Below are 18,710 nucleotides of genomic sequence, written 5' to 3' on the forward strand. Positions count from 1 at the left end.
GTTTTGTCATGCCCTCTTCAGGACTGTCTTGGTGTGATTGGACCATGTTAGCTTGTTGGTGATGTGGACACCAAGGAACTTGAAACTTTTTAACTGCTCCACTACAGCCCTGTTGATGAGAATGGGGGTGTGCTCGGTGCTCCTTTTCCTGTGGTCCTCAATCATCTCCTTTGTCTTGACCACGTTGAGGGAGAGGTTGTTGTCCTTGCGCCACATGGCCAGGTCTCTGACCTCCTCCCTATAGGCTGTCTCATCATTGTCGGTGATCAGGCCTAACACTATTGTGTCAACAGAAAACTTAATGATGGTGTTGGAGTCATGCCTAGCCATACAGTCATGAGTGAACAGAATGTACAGGAGGGGGCCTAGCACGCATACCTGAGGAGCTCCCATGTTGAGAATTAGCTTGGTGGATGTGTTGTTACATACCCCTTTCCACCTGGGGGTCGGCCCGTCAATAAGTCCAGGATCCAGTTGCAGTGTGAGGTGTTTAGTCCCAGTGACCTTAGCTTAGTGATGAGCTTTGAGAGCACTATTGTGTTGAACGCTGAGCAGTACTCAATGAGTAGCATTCTCACTCCTTTTGTCCAGGTGTGAAAGGGCAGTGTGGAGTGCAATAGAGATTGTATCATCTGTGGACCTGTTGGTGCGGTATGCAAATTGGAGTGGGTCTAGGGTTTCTGGGATAATGGTGTTGATGTGAGCCATTACCGGCCTTTCAAAGCACTTCATGGCTACAGACGTGAGTGCTACGTGTCGGTAGTCATTTAGGCAGGTCACCTTAGTGTTCTTGGACACAGGGACTATGGTGGTCTGCTTGAAACATGTTGGTATTACAGACTCAGGCAGGGAGAGGTTGAAAATGTCAGTGAAGACACTTTCCAGTTGGTCAGCGCATTCTCAGAGTACACGTCCTGGTAATCTGCCCTGCGGCCTTGTGAATGTTGACCTGTTTCAAGGTCTTAGTCACATCGGCTGCGGAGAGCGTGTTTACACAGTCGTCCGGAACAGCTGATGCTCTCATGCATGTTTCAGTGTTACTTGCCTCGAAGCGAGCATCGTGTCACTCAGCAGCTCTCAGCCGTGCTCCCCTTTGTCGTCTGTAATAGTTTGCAAGCCCTGCCACTTCCGATGAGCATCGGAGCCGGTGTAGTACGATTTGATCTTAGTCTTGTATTGACGCTTTGACTGTTTGATGGTTCGTCGGAGTGCATAGTGGAATTTCTTATAAGCTTCCAAGTTTCTTATAAGCTCCTTGAAAGCGGCAGCTCTACCCTTTAGCTCATATCAGGGATGGTTAGTCCTTGCATCCATAGCTCTGTCTATTAATCTTGGAGTGGTTACATTTCTTCAGGCCTAGCCCTCAGATTTTTACCAAAACATAGGCGGGGCTGCACTTTAAACAGCTGCATATTATCAAGATATCAAACTGTCACCAACATATGTAAACAATAGGCCAATAGCAAATGCAGCATATAACATTCCTTTTTCACATATAAATAGCACTTTTCTGTAGTGCTCAAAGCATGCCATTCCATGAGCGCTGCATTTATTTTTCAACTCGAATCAATGAGCCCAATGAGTCCTCCATAACAACAAGATCAAAAACAAAGGAGTAGGGCTGGCTAATAAATCCTTCATTTTGGGGTCATGCTCCGGTAAAACAATTTGGCGAATCTATACATTCACATTTCCAAGTTCTATTCTTGAAGCTCAAGGGGTATAACATTTATTGGATTGGCTGTAATTCTGATAGACTTTGGTTTTTAATGTAAAGATATAATATAATCTTATTATTTATTATACCTTGTAGAAAGTGATGGGTTAGAAGAAGCCTACGTATCCAACCCTTAAAGTAAAATGTAACATCCATATAGCCAGCTATGTAAACTTTAACATTGATTTATTCATAAATAGATGTCATTCAATTGGTAACATACATTTTTGTCTTCTTCTAATGCCTCTTATGGGGAAAGTAATCTAAAATTAATTGAATGTAATCAGATTACGTTACTGAGTTTGGGTAATCCAAAAGTTACGTTACTGATTACAAATTTGGACAGGTAACTAGTAACTAATGGATTACATTTTGAAAGTAGCCTACCCAACCCTGTACATATATACATGTTACACATTCAGCAATCTGTAGTATGAGGTACATGGTTTTAGTGTTTATGAAAAATCTTTTCATGAATCTTTGTATTCTGTATTTCCTTTTTAATGTATTTTACCCCTCAGTGTATACGATAACACAACAGTATTACTTAATACTTAGTTACTTATCTCTTTCACTGTAGGTGTATTCTGAAGCAACTGCCTTGCAGTGCTTGTAAAATAAGGTTCCTGGATTGAAGCTCCTAGTAAATGAGAATTTAACTCTGGGATATGAGAGACGTTTTCTCTTGCCTCAAACGGTGTACAATTGGAATGGTTGATTAAACTGCTTCAAGCACTCTTATTTACCTTGAATTACTAACTTCTTTACTATAGTGAAAGCATTTCATCACTAATATCCACACTACCTCAGGGTTTCTTCCTCAATGCAGGCAGACACAACAACAGCAGACAGTGTAACTACTGCAGTACCTAATCCCTTCTCTGATAGTCAAGTGATATTTCAGACTGCTGCTATCTTCCATCAGCAAACCAAAACCCCATTAGTTTCAGGTGCCTGGCAAGTGTTGGAATATTTCATAAACTGCTGCGCCAACAACAAGAGGGAGTATTACCTCTCTGCTGAGCTGCTGAAGGCACTTCAGCTATATTGTGCTCAGAATTGAAATTCTGAAGGCAAATTACTTTTCGTATTTTCCTCAGAATCTCTGTTCACTTGCCACAATGACGCTCACTCTCTCTGTCTCACTCTCCCTCAATACATTGTATCCAGACCAGAACCTAGGCATTGTTAGGTTCTAAAAAACAGGTTAAACCAAGTTTATTCACACAAAAGATCTGACAGCTGAACAGACCAAGACATATTCACATAAGCACGGGTATTTAACCCTTCCTCCTATGTTGAGTCTCCTCCTTACACCTCTGAACAGCCAATACACCTCTGTTGCTACACAGAATTTTTGTGAAATCTGTTCTTCCTCACTTAATTTTACCTGACCTCTGCCCAAATTCCTCACTCCTCCCCAACTCACGGCTGTCATGTTGACTTGTACTAGACTGTGGCCCCCCTCCTTCCCATAGTATCCCTGATGTCTAACAATAACATATTCTGACATAATATAAACGTTCTACATTCAACTCTCTTCCTCAGTGACATGAATAAGTATATTTCAGGTTTAGAAGTCAGAAATTGTCAGTCCCCCCTGTTGAACATTGACTACATACTGTTCATCATTATATACACTTGGAAATTACTTAGAAATTTAACAAACAATGATAACAAAACATGAAACATTTTTTTATACGTGATTAACATTCACAGTTGATTATTATGTTTACAACTCCAAGACTTAAATGCCCCTGATCTATAATCACACTATGCACACACTTATTTCCATTTCTCGTCAGACAACAGAATGACATTTCAGCTGGAGTTTTGGCTTCCTCCATTTCGGCTGTAGCTTTTAACTTTCTCCATTTTAAAATCTAATCAAATTGTCAGATGTTAATGTGAATGTAGCAAAATGCTTGTGCTTCTAGTTCAGACAGTGCAGTAACATCTAACAATACACTAAGTTGACTGTGCCTTTAAACAACTTGGAAAATTCCAGAAAATGATATCATGGCTTTAGAAAATTCTGCTAGGCTAATTGGCATAATTTGAGTCAATTGAAGGTGTACCTGTGGATGTATTTCAAGGCCTACCTTCAAACTCAGTGCCTCTTTGCTTGACATCATGGGAAATGTAAAGAAATCAGCCAAGACCTCAGGAAAAAAACGACGGACGCGTTCTGTCTCTTAGAGATGAACGTACTTTGATGCGAAAAGTGCAAATCAATCCCAGAACAACAGCAAAGGACCTTGAGAAGATGCTGGAGGAAACAGGTACAAAGGTAACTACATCCACAGTAAAACGAGTCCTATATCAACATAACCTGAAAAGCCACTCAGCAAGGAAGAAGCCACTGCTTCAAAACCGCCATAAAAAAGCCAGACTACGGTTTGCAACTGCACATGGGGACAAAGATCGTACTTTTTGGAGAAATGTTCTCTGGTCTTATGAAACACAAATAGAACTGTTCGGCCATAATGACCATCGTTATGTTTGGAGGAAAAAGGGGGAGGCTTGCAAGCCGAAGAGCAGGAAAATTATGTGGATATAATGAAGTAACATCTCAAGACATCATTCAGGAAGTGAAAGCTTTGTTGCAAATGGGCCTTCCAAATGGACAATGACCCCAAGCATACTTCCAATACTGTGGCAAAATGGCTTAAGGACAGCAAAGTCAAGATATTGGAGTGGCCATCACAAAGCCCTGACCTCAATCTTATAGAAAATGTGTGGGCAGAACTGAAAAAGCATGTGCGAGCAAGGAGGCCTACAAACCTGACTCAGTTACACCAGCTCTGTCAGGAGGAATGGGCCAAAATTCACACAACTTATTGTGGGAAGCTTGTGGAAGGCTACCCGAACCATTTAACCCAAGATAAACAATTTAAAGGCAATGCTACCAAATTCTAATTTAGTGTTTGTAAACTTCTGACCTACTGGGAATGTGATGAAATAAATGAATGCTGAAATAAATATTTATCTCTACTATTATTCTGACATTTCACATTCTTAAAATAAAATGGTGATCCTAACTGACCTAAGACTGGGCCGTTTTACTCGGATTAAATGTCAGGAATTGTGAAAAATGCTACCGTCCCACCTACCCATAAGAAGTTAAAAGGCTAAACTGTGTTTTGCTATATTGCACTTGTGCTTTCATGAATATAAATATTTTTAGTAATATTATTTGAATGTTGCGCTCTGTAAATCAGCGGTTGTTGATGAAAATGATCCCGTTAACGAGATTGCAGCCATAAGAAGTTATGGAACATAAAGAAGTTATGGAACAGGCTATGGAACATGGAGCTTTCAAAATAGAAGCCACTTCCTGGTTGGATTTTCCTCAGGTTTCCGTCTGCAATATCAGTTCTGTTACACTCACAGACAATATTTTGATTGTTTTGGAAACTTTAGAGTGTTTTCTATCCAAATCTGACAATTATATGCATATTCTAGATTCTGGGCCTGAGAAATAGGCAGTTTAATTTGGGTACGTTTTTCATCCAAACATCAAAATACTGCCCCCTACACTCAACAGGTTAACAACAAGTTAAGCTTTATTTTGATGTATTACACTTGTGATATCATGAAAGTTAAATATTTGTAGTAATTTAATTTGAATTTGGCGCTCTGCATTTTCACCGGATGTTGGCCAGGTGGGATGGTAGCGTCCCACACGCCCTAGAGAGGTTGACAGTCTGATGGCCTTGAGATAGAAACTGTTTTTCAGTCTCTCGAACCCAACTTTGATGCACCTGTACTGCCTTCTGGATGGTAGCGGGGTGATCAGGCAGTGACTCGGGTGGTTGTTGTCCTTGATGATCTTTTTGGCCTTCCTGTGACATCGGGTGCTGTAGGTGTCCTGGAGGGCAGGTAGCGTGCCCCAGCTGATGCATTGTGCAGACCGCACCAACCTCTGGAAAGCCTTGCGGTTGAGGGCGGTGCAGTTGCCGTACCATACAGCCCAACAGGATGCTCTCACTTGTGCATCTGTAACAGTTTCAGCATCTGGTTCCTAAGAGAGTGATAGCACAAGACTTGAGAAGCAAAAATAAACATAATACATAACAGTATTAATAAGATGTTAAATGATGCACAATTATACAGTACCAGACAAAAGTTTAGACACACCTACTCATTCAATGGTTTTTCTTTATTTTTACTATGTTCTACATTGTAGAATAATAGTGAAATCATCAGTACTATGAAATAACAAATATTGAATCATGTAGTACCCAAAAAAAGTGTTAAACAAATCAAATGTATTTTAGATTTTAGATTCTTCAATGTAGCCACCCTTTGTCAAATTGATGACAGCTTTCACACCACAGGCTCCAAGAGGTGTTCCCAAGTCATGTCATTTTCACTTTGCTCCCCATCTCCCCATCTCCTGTAACGTTAACGACTCCATAGAATGCACTGATATCGGTACTGCCAGAATCTGCAACTAACACTCCGTAGGACTGACCCTTGACCCCCACATCATACCATCTACACTGATGGATTTCTGTCTGTCACTAGTTCAGCCCCTAAAAAGCTTGACAGTAAGAATCGTTTGGTTCCCATATTCACCCCTTAGGTTGTTGTCCAGAGTATAATTACCCCCAATAAGCTATCTTTCCCAAGTGCGTGATCTACTGGTGTCTAAAACTTTCTCTGACCACTTCACTTCCTTAGTTGCTGTACTAAAGGTCATTACTGGTGAATAAACCTCAGTGCCTGAGGGCGATACAAGTGACAGAAATGGTGTTGCACAACAAGGCTTCGATTATAATGGGGCAAAAGCTATATCATAAAAGGAGGTTTCTCTCAACCAAGTCTAACGATTTCATCCAGTACATTACTGGTCCTCTTTTCCCCTATGATTTTGCGTAACCACTGCACTGCAATGTCCTTCATGTTCATGAACAAACATTTTAAAAGGTAATTTTAGTTTGTGTCAATGCTGGCGCCTGACACAATTGTGACTCATCACCTGGATTTGGTCTTACTTTGCAACATTTGAAATCGTGTTTTTTTTTACATTGGATAAAAGTAGAGACTCAGAGCTACAAAATGGTATATTACACTAGATTTTTTTGAGGAAAAAGGGGAAAGTAATTTTGCTTTGAAAGTTGATAAACTTCACTTTTGAGAAAATGGACTTTGAATGTTTTGTTATCTGGTGAAGAGCTCTTCTTTGTCCACACCCATTCATCATCGTTCACACCCTCTTAAGCTTTAGCCTCACCCATCTCGTTTCGCTCTTGAAGCGTTCAGAGCGCACACTTGATGTGCTAGCCGATGATTTGTTTACCTCTGGAAAACATGAAAACAGCCTAAACAATTTCATTAACACTTTTTTGCCAACGTTTACTGACACAGGCCATATTCAATGGGTGTTGTATACTTTAGCTTAAGACATGTAGCTATCTAGGTAAGCAATGAACTTAGCTAGGTAAACAATGTGTAAGATCACACATGTAACGTTAGCTAACGAGCCAGCCAGCTAACGTTAACTAGTTAAACAACAATGAACATAGTGCAAAATCATGACGTTACTACCATGCATGAATCTACTGGGAACTAACCAACCAGGTTCCAGTATAATACCTGAAAATATTTCTAGCGAGACTATTTTCCCTGTATACATCATCATGCATGATGGACCTATCTCCCTGTCACGGATGCCATGCCACAGTTGCCCTTAGTTTGAAGGTGTAATCTGGAGACAGGTGTTTTCTCCATCTCATTAGCTATCCTACTCTAATTCTACTGATTTCACCACTCAATCCTCCAGAAAGTGGAGACCAACACTTATGCAGCTCCACTACACAATAAAAACATTTTTAAGATCTCTCGGCATGTCTAGCCCAGTCATTATTTCAGCCAATCATGACAAGTGGAAATGTTGCTGACTTTTTCTGTGGCTTATTAATTAAAACCTCTTAATTCTACCCCCTCCTTTTTCGAACATTCTGTTAAAAATCGCGCAACTTTTCAACGTCCTGCTACTCATGCCAGGAATATAGTATATGCATATGATTAGTATGTGTAGATAGAAAACACTCTGAAGTTTCTAAAACTGGTTAAATCACGGCTGTGACTATAACAGATCGTGTGTTTCATTGAAAAGCGCAAGAAAAACTGCTCTCTGAAAGCAAAAAATTATTTCCATGCGTCACTTTCATGGGTTGTTAAAAGGGCACAAAATTAATTATCGACCTTGCATGCAATTCCTACAGATTCCACACGATGTCGCCATTGTCGTCATTTTCAATGGAGTTTTTTCTTGGTAAATCCAACTAACTGGATTCCGTTTCTTCCGGTCTCCACCAGGATGTTTTGAATGTGCACATTGGCAGCCATTGATTTGAAAACGAGGAGCTATTGAATATACATCGCCCTGTAATCATTTTGATAGATTATAAACGTTTACTAATACCTAAAGTTGGATTACAAAAGTATTTCGAAGTGTTTTGTGAAAGTTTATCGTCTACTTTTTTAATTTAAAAAAATGACGCAGCGTTTAAAAACAATGTTTTTTTCTGAATGACACAGCTTCCATGGAAAGCTATTTTGGGTATATATGGACCGATTTAAACGAAAAAAAGACCCAATAGTGATGTTTATGGGGCATATAGGAGTGCCAAGAAAGAAGCTCGTCAAAGGTAATGAATGTTTTATATTTTATTTCTGCGTTTTGTGTAGCGCCGGCTAAGCTATATCTTTGTTTACATCGCATTCAGGCATTTTGGGGTGTTGCATGCTATCAGATAATAGCTTCTAATGCTTTCGCCGAAAAGCATTTTAAAAATCTGACTCACAACAAGTGTAGCTTTAATTCAATACCCTGCTTGTGAATTTCGATGCACGTTTGAGTTTTAACGAAATGCATTTGCATTTCCAGGTGTCTACTTGAGACATCTGCGTCTCAAGTAGAAGAAAGAAATTTTAACCAACAAGGCTCGTAATTTAACAATTGTTATTTGTATCTACCGATGCCATGCAAATTTGTTATTAAGGCACAATAAAGTTCACAGGTTCCCGAAGGCATTTCTGATGAAAACAAATGTACAAATGGCTCTCCTGTGAAGTTGTGACTTGTGAAGTGTGTCTAGTTTCCTGAAACGGGTCACAATTGCTCCTCACACTCTTGGACTCCACTCTATCCTTTCATGGGGGCCCTTCCCCACTTTCGTCAACTCTGTAAGTGGTTCAGCAAATTTCAGAAAACGACGAAATAAAATGTCTCACAAAATCGAAACTCCTAGGGTCTTCCTGAGTGTGCGAGGAGTGTTTGGCCTTGCCAGAGGACGCATTGTTTATACATTTCTGTCCCTCCCTTACTGAATCCGGTGCCTCTTTCATAATACTACGCATTTTGCTCATGCTCACACTGATGGTGATGCTCACGCTCAGTGGCTGATGGTGATGCTCACGCTCAGTGGCTGATGGTGATGCTCACGCTCAGTGGCTGATGGTGATGCTCACGCTCAGTGGCTGATGGTGATGCTACGCTCAGTGGCTGATGGTGATGCTACGCTCAGTGGCTGATGGTGATGCTACGCTCAGTGGCTGATGGTGATGCTCACGCTCAGTGGCTGATGGTGATGCTACGCTCAGTGGCTGATGGTGATGCTCACGCTCAGTGGCTGATGGTGATGCTGAAGTTGTATCCGTACTTGGGGCTGCTCGTCATCTGGGTTGTCCTCCCCGGATTTGTCCCGGATAATATGTAACCGGGGTCACGTGTGTTTGTACTGGTCGCACATCTCTATGATTACCTGAATCTGCTGGTCCACTACCCAGTCCGGGACTACCATGTCCGAACTCATAATGTTCCTGTCCTCTGCCTCTCACAACCCATATCACTCTTTTTGCTCTTTAAGAGAGGGGTAAAATGATGGTCTACCAGTTGTGACCTGTTTCACCTCATAGCATGGGGCGAACAGTGGAGGAGTGACAATTGTATATACTCCACCAGACATATTTTGACATTGTTGAGTTGTTTATCCTCAATGTCTTTCTCTAATTCCTGGGTTAGGTTTGACTCTTTTCTAGCTCTTTAGCCAATTCCTGCTTTTGTTCATCTAATCTATGTGCATGCCCTTCGGCAGTGCCTAGTTTTTTATTTTTCGCCTCATTCTTGTCTACTGCCTACTCCATTTTACCTCGCAGGTCTCTATTTTTCTATTTTTCCAGTTTTATCCACTGCTGATAAAATGCTGTGGTTAGGATGCCTGCGTATTGTGGTCTGGACCGTTCTCTAATTTCAGTGTTCCACACTTCGATGCATCCATATACTTGTGGCTGGTTTTACCCCCCAACAGCACGAAGTAGTAACAGCTTAGGCTATTAATAATTTGGTCACTCCCCCGTACACTTCTGGTTTTAGCTCCCTTTATTGCTATTGTTACTACAGATGATCCTTGTTCAAACATTCATACACACACACACCCTATGGCCGCACGGCCACCGCTGCTGGGCTTTCACCCCCCATTACGGGTTTAGCAGGGTACCAACCCCACCCGGGATTTACCCCCTAGGATTTACCCTTTGCAGGTAATAGCCTGGTCGGACTTACCTTCCGAGACTTACCCGATACCATAAATCTTCGACCAGTCATAATGCAATGGGACTTCTGAATAAGCTCAGGCTTTTTAGGTCCTTATTCTATCACTGTTCAGCCTGCGATTCTCATCTCCCCAAAATGTAAAAATAAGTGGTAAATCCTGCTCCACAGATTTGGACTCTCTGGTTCGACTAAAGATCGTGGTGAATCCTGTCGACAACGCCACAACTGTTAGTTTTTATCCTGTTATGTAGAACCTGACAGACAACTATAAAAGCTCAAACCAAGTCTATTCACCAAAAGGGTCAGTTGAACAGACCAAGACAGGTTTACTCAAGCACTGGTATTTAACCCTTCCTCCTATGTTGAGTCTCCTCCTTACACCTCTGAACAGCCAATACACCTCTGTTGATATAAAGAACATTAGTGATATCTGTTCTTCCTCACATCATCTGACCTGACCTCTGCTCAAATTCCTCAGTCCACCCCAACTCACGGCTGTCATGTTGACTTGTATCAGACGGTGGCCCTCCTCTTTCCTATGGTATACCTGATGTCTAACAATAACATATTCCGACAAAATGTAAACATTCTACATTCCCCGCTCTCGCTCAGTGACATGAATAAGGGTATTTCATATTTTCAAGTTTAGAAGGCAGAACCCAACAACATCATCACCAAACACCAGATAAACAACTGTCTCTGTGGACAAGGGCTGGTGAGGATGAAAGAGGAAGGAAGAGCATATTGTATGGCGGTGAAGCCAGGTTTAACCTCTCTGGGATATGTGGGACAGCACCTGGCCAAAAGCGAGTGAAAATGCAGAGCTCCAAATTCAAATCAATTACTATAAAAATCAAACTTTCATTAAATCACACATGTAAGACACCAAATTAAAGCTACACATGTTGTGAATCCAACATGTCAGATTTCAAAAAGGCTTTTCGGCGAAAGCAAACAATGCTATTATCTGAGGGTAGCACCTCTGTAAACAAAAGAGAGAAAACATATTTCAACTCTGCAGGCGCGACACAACGCAGAAATAAAAATATAAATCATGCCTTACCTTTGACGAGCTTCTTCTGTTGGCACTCCAATATGTCCCATAAACATCACAAATGGTCCTTTTGTTAGATTAATTCCGTCCATATATATATCAAAAATGTCCATTTATTTGGCATGTTTGATTCAGAAAAACACCGGTTCCAACTTGCGCAACATGACTACAAAATATCTCAAAAGTTACCTGTAAACTTGGCCAAAACATTTCAAACTACTTTTGTAATACAACTATAGGTATTTTTTAAAGTAAATAATCGATAAAATTGAAGACGGGATGATCTGTGTTCAATACAGGAAGAAAACAATCTGACGCTACCGTTCAGGTCACGCCCCTCTAACAGTACACTTGAAGTGACCCTCGTTTTGAACAGGGCTACTTCTTCATTACACAAAGGAAAAACCTAAACCAATTTCTAAAGACTGGTGACATCCAGTGGAAGCGGTCGGAACTGCAAGAAGGTCCCTTAGAAATTTGGATTCCCAATGAAAACCCATTGAAAAGAGTGACCTCAAAAAAAAAAATCTGATTGGTTTGTCCTCAGGGTTTCGCCTGCTACATAGGTTTTGTTATACTCACAGACATGATGCAAACAGTTTTAGAAACTTCAGAGTGTTTTCTATCCAAATCTACTAATGATATGCATATCATATATTCTGGTGATGAGTAGCAGGCAGATGAATTTGGGCATGCATTTCATCTGGACGTGAAAATACTGCCCCCTGTCACCAAGAAGTTAAACACGGCAATTGCATGCTAATTATTACAGCTTCCCTCCCTGCAGACACTCATGAATATATATTAATTCTAGGTTATGGAATAACAAAAAAAGGCACCTCGGAAATCAGACAAACTGTAGGAGGCATATGCGTTATGGTTTGGAGGTTTGATTGAATGCATTTCTGTCTGATTGTACAGTCTGTCCATGACACTCTCACATCAGAGCCTTAGTACTTGAGGATATAACTAAGTGGTGAAAAGTAAAATGGATTCATAGCCTACATACAATACCAGACAGGAGCTTGCTATCTCTTCAATTTATACTTGGCAAGCAACTCAGTCAGACAGCATTGTGTGTCTTTGCTGTAATGTCCCTGCCTGCCGCGGACAACATAACGCAGCCCTTTGGAGCTCCCTAGTGCTGGGAGGCCCATTGCATAGAAAATTTCCCTCTCCAATCAGTCATCGCCCCATTCAATTCCCAACTCTCTTTTAATATCCTGTACAAGCTGTCAGCATGCCCACATGCAGTGTCTGTCTCTCTCATTATTCTAATTTGTAATCATTTTGACCTTCTTTCCCCGGCACTCCAGAATAAACTGGAATGAAAAAAGATCTTATTGTAATTTCAATCAAAAATCCATTACTGGCACAGTAGCACTAGTCTCTGCCGACTACGCCATCAGGAGAAAAAAACCCGAAGAGCTATAAAATAAGAATCTGTTCCCATTCGTCTTTCCTCACTCATACTGTAAATTGCATCGCACATCTGAAGGGGGTTATTTCTTAGTGGGTGTGGACTTTTTCCAGTCTTCGGACATAAATAATTAGTTAATCACAGGCACATGGTAGCTAATCTTAGGCTCACACGAACATGCACACAAGCGAGCGAAAATGAGTGAAAATGTAGCCTGTCAATTCAGCCATAAACTGTGATATATTTTCAAACACAGGATACAGAAATAAACTGCATTTTGAGCTGAAAGTTGTTCACGTTAACAGCCAATATCAACTAGGGATATATCATGTAACTTCTCTGGAGTCCAGACCAAGCAAAATCATACTGCCTATTTTTAACTTCTTATGGGCAGGTGGGACGGTAGCGTCGCACCTGCCCAACATCCGGTGAAATTCAAAAATACCAAATTAAAATATTTAACATTCTTGAAAATATGTGTTATACATCAAAATAAAGCTTAACTTCTTGTTGATCCAGCTGCTGAGTCAGATTTCAAAAAGGCTTTACGGCGAAAGCAAACCATGTGATTATCTGAGGACACCGCCCCGTATACAAACACATGAAAATCATATTTCAATCAGGCAGGTGCGCCACAAAAGTCAGAAGTAGCTATATAATTCATGCCTTACCTTTAATTAAAGATCTTCTTCTGTTGGCACTCCAAAATGTCCCACAAACATCACAAATGTCCATTTATTTGGCGTGTTTGATTCAGAAATAAACCGGTTTCAAGCTGCCCAACAGGCCTACAAAGTAATAAGTTACCGGTAAACTTGGTCCAAACATTTCAAACAACGTTCCTAATCCAACCTCAAGGACCCTAAAATGTAAATAATCGATAAATGTAAGACGGTTATAAACTGTTTCCAATACCGGATAAAAACAACGTGAATGTCACGCCCTGACCTTAGAGATCCTTTATAGTTTCTTTTTTTCTAGGTTGACTTGATATGGTTCCCAATCTGAGGCAGCTGTCTATCGTTTTCTGAGGTTGGGGATCATATTTAGGCCGCCTTTTCCCAACTTTTCCCAACTGTTTGTTGTGGGATCTTGTTTTTGTGTAGTGCCTGGGAGCACTGCATTGACTTCACGTTTAGTTTGTTCTGTATTGTTTTGGTGAGTTTAATTTATTAAACATGTGGAACTCTACGCACGCTGCGCCTTGGTCCGATTCTTACAACACCGTTCGTGACAGTGAAGCGTGCTCCAGTTCATGCGCATCAAAACAGTAGAGTCCACCTGGAGTGACACTTACAATGAATAGCACTACTTCTTCATTTCTCAAAAGAAAACATTGAACAATTTCTAAAGACTGTTGACATCTAGTGGAAGCCATAGGAACTGCAACCAGGTTCCTAATAATAAGGGTATCCCATAGAAAACAAATGGAAAATCCTATGGCCTCAATTTCGTTTTTCCCCCTGGATGGTTTGTCCTCTGAGTTTTGCCTGTCATATCAGTTCTGTTATACGCACATACATAATTGTAACAGTTTTAGAAACTTTGGAGTGTTTCCTATCCAAATACCAATTGTATGCATATCCTAGCTTCTGGACCTGAGTAACAGGCAGTTTACTTTGGGCACGCTTTTCATCCGAACGTGAAAATACTGCCCCCTACCCAAGAGAGGTTAACTGAGTCTGCAGGATCAGATGGAAAGCATGCACTGTCTGCACCGTGCCATCACTTTGGAGGGCAGCATGCTTGCAGAGTGCTCATTGCCAGCCGGGTAGCCCTGTTCTTCCTCACAAATATTGTAATAAATTCGCCAGCATACAGTATGTTAAATCTTCATCCCATAATAATGACAGCAGTGCGATGGTACAGCTGTTTATCTTTAGACATACACTGACTATACAAAACATTAGGAACACCTGATTTTTCCATGACATAGATTGAACAGGTGAATCCAGGTAGAAGCTACGATCCATTAGTGATGTCACCTGTTAAATCCACATCAATCAGTGTAGATGGAGGGGAGGAGACAGGTTAAAGAAGGATTGTTAAGCCTTGAAACAATTGAGACATAGGTTGTGTATGTGTCATTCAGAGGGTGAAAGTGCCTTTGAATGGGGTATGGTAGGAGGAGCCAGATGCACTGGTTTGTGTCAAGAACTCCGACACTGCTGTGTTTTTCATCCTCAAGAATGGTCCGCCAGCCAACTTGACACATTGGAATCAACATAGACCAGCATCCCTGTGGAAGTTATTTTTGATCACTAATTTGGATATGTGTGCCCACCTTTGTGCTCCAATGCTGATGACTGGTCATTGGTCAACAATCAAGACGTGCAACCTTTTGTTTCTGAAGCATGGATGAGAAGGTAACTTGTTAGGGCTGCAATCCTGTTAACGGGATAATTGTCATCAACAACATAGCGCCACATTCAATGAATATTACTAAAAATATTTATAATCATGAAATCACAAGTGCAATATAGGAAAACACAGCTTAGCCTTTTGTTAATCCACCTGTCGTGTTTTGAAAATATGCTTTACAGCGAAAGCAATCCAAGCGTTTGTGTAAGTTAATCGATCGCTCGACAAAACATTATGTACACTTAGTATGAAGTAGCTTGGTCACGAAAATCAGAAAAGCAATCAAATGAATAGTTTACCTTTGATGATCTTCAGATGTTTCCACTCACGAGACTCCCAGTTACACAATAAATGTTCCTTTTGTTCCATAAAGATTATTTTTATATCCAACATATGGCGCGTTATGTTCAGAAATCCACAGGAAAGAGCGGTCACATCAACGCAGACAAATTCCAAATAGTTTCCGTAATGTCCACAGAAACATGTCAAACATTTTTTATAATCAATCCTCAGGTTGTTTTTAAAATATATAATAAATAATATATCAACCGCAAATGTCTTTATCAGTAGGAGAGGGAAAGGCAATTGAGAGTTTTGGAAACTTGAGTGTTTTCTATCCAATACTAATATTAATATACATATATTAGCAACTGAGACTGAGGAGCTGGCCGTTTACAATGGGCACCTTTTCATCCAAACTACTCAATACTGTCCCTGCAGCCATAAGAAGTTAATTAAAGATGACTTGCATGCAGTGGGTTCAGAACAACAATGACAAAACATGTATTTAAAATAAAAACTTTGGCTGGGAAATTATTCTACCACCGAAAAGGACACTTTGGAGACTGAAAGGGCAAAGGGGCATGTCTTCTGCACAGGTAGAGCCCTATCTGTGCACGTTCAAGTCTCCAGGATTCAGGGCACATCCAAACGTTTTTGCATTCTTCATATGTCATTGTCGTATATTTAGTTTGTATGTTATAGGATCAAAGGCCCTCGAGCACCCTAGATTCCTGTAGTTATAGGGTGAGAAAGCCAAGTACTGTAAGATGTACAATAACAGGGATATTTCACATGACATGGCCAAGATTATTTAATTAGGTCATCAACCTACCTTAAGATGTGGTGATGGTTGGAAGCAGGTGTTGGTATGTAACCACTGTCTGTAAGTCTGTATGGCTGTCTGTATTTAGTTTAAAAGACACATTTTTATTTTTTTTTACAGATCAACAGACTATGGGATCCAGCTATGAGAGGATGAATGACAAAGTGGGATCTAAGACTGTGCTGAGTTACCTGTCTGTCCATCCAACAAGAGAAAGGTAAGACAAACTTCAAGAGTGATTTTCAATAACACAATAATGACTGAATTGTTCAATGTCCATTCTCTGCTGCCAGTATATGTTCTTTCTGATCAAATCGAATGTTAACTCGAAGTGAAGGTTAGACGGTAGACCGACTGTAAAATAAAATACATTTGGTTTGAATACATATTTTCCCTCAAGCATTTACATGTTTTTTTTTTTTTTTTGAGATCCCAAAGTTTAATGACCTTATTTAGCTTACATTGCCTTATGCTGGAAGCTTGCCTAGAGTTAGAAAGTCAATTCAAGATTGTTACCAAGCAAAACTTACTCATACTGTAGTTATAGCCTCAGGACATTTACCATGACACAACACAGAGACCAGAGATACCTTTTAGAAAGCCAAAACGTATTCAAGACATAATCTTGTTGGTTTGTCGATACATTCTGAAGCAAAACTAATAAGACAAAGTAGGTGTTAATTCTTTGAGCAAAGTTTCTTTCTACTTTGGGAAGTTAACCATCTATTCCACATTATAAACTGTGTGGGTCGAGCCTTAAATGCTGATACGCTGATAGATAATAGGTAATAGATTTGAATGATGTTATTACATTTCAAGCATTGAAAGAAGACACTCTTATGAATGTTGAGCCTTATTCCAAGGTCTTCTGCACAGTTTGACTCACAACCACTGCTAATAATGAAGTCTAGCCTTCTAGACATATAAATAGAATTAATAGACATAGAATGAATATACATTCTATTTCTATGGTTGTAACGAGATTGATATCCCAATTCACTGGAAATTAGCCTAAATATACCTTTTCCTATAGAGTGCTCACTCACAGATAGGCCGCAATCGATCTGGGTTTGACAATATTTATCTGCTGTGAGGCATCATCTCCTCCGCTCCTCTCTTTGTTTGCGGTCATCAGATGGCTCGAGCTCCATCCAACAGCAGGCTGCAGCCCCTCAGACAACACAACAATAACTATCGCACTCTTCGCATGATGATTAGCTTGGTCACTGGACTCCCACCGACGAACTGATCATAAGCAGATAACATGTAGAGGTTATCCTAACAACCTGTATTAATCTAAGCTTTGTTACTGACCTCACTCCTCTTTGTTCCCAGGAGACGCATTGGTGAACAATTGCAAAATGGATGTGGAGTGAAAAGTGAAATACCTGGCGATGCGATGGTATATTTGATGATGTGGAAGTTATTGACGATGATGTGAGCTGTTACGTAACCTCCCCTCGTGGAACTTAGTGCCTGTTAAAACTGATTCAGGAACAGATAGACATGCCCATGTCCATATGATCCACATAAACAATCTCAGAAAGGAAATGAATTACACCTACTGAGAGATGGGTTATGAGAAGGCTTTGTCCAATACATGTTATTACATTTTGTAAGAGAAATAATGTTTGATTAGGGTTTAATCTTGATTATGTCGCATGGCAAGTAACATTTACTGTGCAGGAAATCCAATCAGGTTGGTTAAAGATGAATCATCTTTGGCTGTTTATACCTTTCCAAACTTCTGCAATTCCTTTCATTCTCAACATTTAAAGTGTATGCCTTCCATTAAATGCAGCAGTGATATAGGGGATATACAGAGTACAGCTATACACACAGCTATACAACAAGCCCTCAATAGAGATATGTCTTAATATGAAATGTATTACAGTAAATATAAAGGGAGCCTGGTTGAAAAGGACTCGCCTAAATTATTATTAGAGAGCTGAGAAACATTCAGTGTCTCCTTGTTCAGTGGTGAAGTGGTGTAGTGGTGAAGTCCTTCAATGACTTGTAGCATTTGTACTTAGTGAGACAGAGACAGAAGAATCAAAAATGCAAGGTGAAACGCAATTTCCACTCATAATAAATGCTGTTGTTTAATACGATATTATTGAAAATGATTAGACCTGGCCTTAGGGCCTTGTCCCATGTAATTTGTAGTTTATAAGACACTGGGTGAAATAGAGGGGGCTCTTCGCAAAAAAAAAAAAAAGGAACATTTAAAAAAAGAGACACTGGCACAGAATCCGCTGTCTGTTTATTGGCTTTAATGAAAAACAATTTTTCTAAATCACCACCAGGGAGGATTCCTAGTTAAAGCTGGGGAAAGAGGGGTGGGGATTATTCCTAGTTAAAGCTGGGGAAAGAGGGGTGGGAAAGATTCCTAGTTAAAGCTGGGGAAAGAGGGGTGGGAAAGATTCCTAGTTAAAGCTGGGGAAAGAGGGGTGGGAAAGATTCCTAGTTAAAGCTGGGGAAAGAGGG

At 40.4% G+C, this 18,710-nt stretch overlaps 1 long non-coding RNA gene across 1 annotated transcript in view; it reads left to right on the forward strand.

Moving 5' to 3' along the window:
• The window catches only part of LOC118936445, a 125,373-nt gene extending 106,777 nt beyond the window's left edge, over positions 1 to 18,596 (forward strand). The window contains exons 2-3 of the long non-coding RNA XR_005035465.1: positions 16,344 to 16,440; positions 17,559 to 18,596. This is a non-coding gene — a long non-coding RNA (uncharacterized LOC118936445). The remainder of the gene's footprint in view (positions 1 to 16,343; positions 16,441 to 17,558) is intronic.
• The last annotated feature ends 114 nt before the right edge of the window (positions 18,597 to 18,710 follow it).

The sequence above is a fragment of the Oncorhynchus mykiss genome, chromosome 13 (genome assembly GCF_013265735.2).
Source record: "Oncorhynchus mykiss isolate Arlee chromosome 13, USDA_OmykA_1.1, whole genome shotgun sequence".
NCBI classification, from domain to species: domain Eukaryota; kingdom Metazoa; phylum Chordata; class Actinopteri; order Salmoniformes; family Salmonidae; genus Oncorhynchus; species Oncorhynchus mykiss.